This window comes from Jaculus jaculus, chromosome 15, assembly GCF_020740685.1.
Source record: "Jaculus jaculus isolate mJacJac1 chromosome 15, mJacJac1.mat.Y.cur, whole genome shotgun sequence".
Classification (NCBI taxonomy): domain Eukaryota; kingdom Metazoa; phylum Chordata; class Mammalia; order Rodentia; family Dipodidae; genus Jaculus; species Jaculus jaculus.
Window position 1 is genome coordinate 78004060 of NC_059116.1, and position 2617 is coordinate 78006676.

Below are 2617 nucleotides of genomic sequence, written 5' to 3' on the forward strand. Positions count from 1 at the left end.
TATTCCCTGTCAGAAAAAGAGGAGAAAATTGTCAGATCAGATAAAGGTGGATATTCCCAAAGAATTAGGACAAGTATGCTTAGGATTTCTCAGGCATAAAGGTGGGGAAAGTTAAGCTTTTGAGTTAGAGATCAGGCAGGCAGGTCTGCAGGTTAGGGTCTCTGAGCAACTGTGCTGAGGGAGAGAAATGCATTATCTCACTAAGGGGATAATTATTCATCCCACCTCCCTTGTGTGTCTGTCAGTAGGGGGTGGTCTCAACCAGATTGACAGGCTACACCCAGTACCAGAGTACTTTGCTTGTCTGGGCAGTTTAGAGGCAGGAGGGGGAGCAGAAACATTGAATTGGAGCAGAAGGGAAGAGGCAAGTTAGCAGCAACGGTGGGTGCCCACCAGTGTCACTCGCCCAGCTGTACTGCAAGATGGCCAAGTCCAAACAGTATGTATAAGGAAACTTCCAAATCCCAGACTATTGAAGCCAGAAGTGAAAGGATCAGAAGGGGACCCCAATGCAGCATTGGAGAGGAAAAAGGGGAAGGAATCTCTGACACAGTAGCATGGAAGGTGAAAGAGGATTCTCTGAACTGAAGGACGAAGAGAAGGGCAGAATGATTGAGAATAAACAGTAGGGAGAGGTAGAGAGAGGAAGAAGGGTGTGTGCAGAGAGGGGAAGAGACAGAGACAGATATAAATACACAGAGAGAGGCACAGGCACCTCAGATCAAAAAGCTGAAGAGAGAGTAAGAGTGCATGAGGAGGGCCTTGTGTGTCTTCTGGAGGTGGGAGACTGGGAGGCATATGTGTCAGTTTAGAATATTCCACCAGAGCCTTACCAGGCTGACTGAAACACCTACCCAGTCCTTTTGGGAATATGAGAACTTTGAAGTCTTAATTTCTACAGCAGGTACTCCCAGAGTCTCAGGGCTAGCTTTGCCAGGTAGAAGGAGGGGCAGGGGGATAGGCATAGGGCACTGCTGCCCTAAGGGGGTGTCCTTCCTTCACTGACCTCTAAGCGAATGTCTGCTACTTACAACAGTAGCATAGCCATGAGGAGTAAATCAGTGTATGCCCATGGCTCTATTTCCATCATATCATTCAACTTTGTGTGTCTTGTGTGTCATTGTATGTGGGGTGCTTGTGCCCTATTTAAAGAGGGTTGGCACAGCCTTGAATTTACTGAGGACGGACTTCTATAACTTTCCTATCCAGAAGTGGGCAAACAGTTTCTAGAAGAGCCTGAAAGATGGGAGAGCCAACTCCTGGTACCCCCATTCCAGGAGTGGGGTTTCTGCCTTTAGCAGCAGCCTAAGGAGAAAGAAAACTGAAGAGTTTGAGCCATCAGTAAATTTTCTGCATCTGCTGTCACTGCTGCTCTGGTGTGGCTGTGGTTGCGGCTTCCTCTCTCGCACACAGGTTCTCATTAGCCATTATATTGAATAGCAAAACCCAGTAATATGTGAAAAAGTAGGCATTTTTCCTGGCGTAGTCTGAGGAGCGATCGGACAAGCGGAGCGTCGCGTGATCTGCCCCGGACAAGACGACGGCGGGCGCCGGAGAAGGTGCGGTGTTGTTTAGGGCTGGACGCTTGGTCAGCTTTGCAGACACTGTGGAGAAGGGAATCGGGGGCGTGGACAGCAAGGAGAAGGCCGGATGGCTGGGGAGTGCGGCAGAGGATCACTTCATGGGCGATGCTGACTTGGATCTAGAAGAGATAGAAGTCTTCCTCGGGGAGCTGGAGAGAGTTCGATACAGTTGTGGAAGGTGGGAGTCTGCCCCAGGTGAGCCAGCAGCTGCAGACCATGTTCTGCCATTTCCAAAGGGGTGATGGTGCTACTCTGAGGGAAATGACCTCTCACATCACTCAAAAAAAGTGCAAAATCACAGCCACTGCGCTGATGCCAGCCAGAGAGAGTGATGTGGATGAAGATGACGTGGACAGCATGGAAGAGATGGAGGTGACAGAGTTGCCTGACACAGCTACAAATGATGGGGCTGCTAAGGATGGGGTCTGTGCCCAGCCTGAATCCTCTCAACCAGATACCCAGACTACTAAGAAAGAGGATATAGTGGAAGATGGTTGGACCATTGTCTGGAGGAAATGAATGGTGCTGGAAATTGTTTTGGCCTTTGTTAGTTGTTCTGAGACTTATTTGGAGGGACTGTTTTGGAGGGCTGTGGACCTCATTACTGGTTACTGTGTCCCCACCATGTATCCCTGTCCAACTCCTTCAAAGGGAAGAAAAGGCCTGAGGGTCTTGGTTGGGGTGATGGAACCTGGTCTAGACAAAGCTAAAATATGAGCACAGTTTTGATAATTGGGACTCAAAGTAACCTAAGAATTAGCTGAGATAATTTCTCCTCAACAAGGAGCAGATGGAGTTCAGGGTATTGTGGGTTTACATTTAAACTGTGAGGCTGGTTGACTTTCCTGAGTCCAAGCCAAATAATGGCTTAAAAACAAGGCTAAGCTTAAGCCCATGTCTCTCACCCTCCTGTGGTAGGGCTTGCTGTAACTAACATGTCACATGTGACAGAGGTAGAATGAAGAACAAACAGAACATCCCACAAAAAGCACAACATGATCTTGTCCTAAGAGTGACACTTAACATTTCACTTG

The 2617-nt window shown here is 48.3% G+C and overlaps 1 pseudogene; it reads left to right on the top strand.

Annotated features, from left to right (window-relative positions):
• The first annotated feature begins 557 nt into the window (after positions 1-557).
• LOC101596632 lies at positions 558-2102 on the top strand (annotated as a pseudogene).
• Positions 2103-2617: the final 515 nt, after the last annotated feature.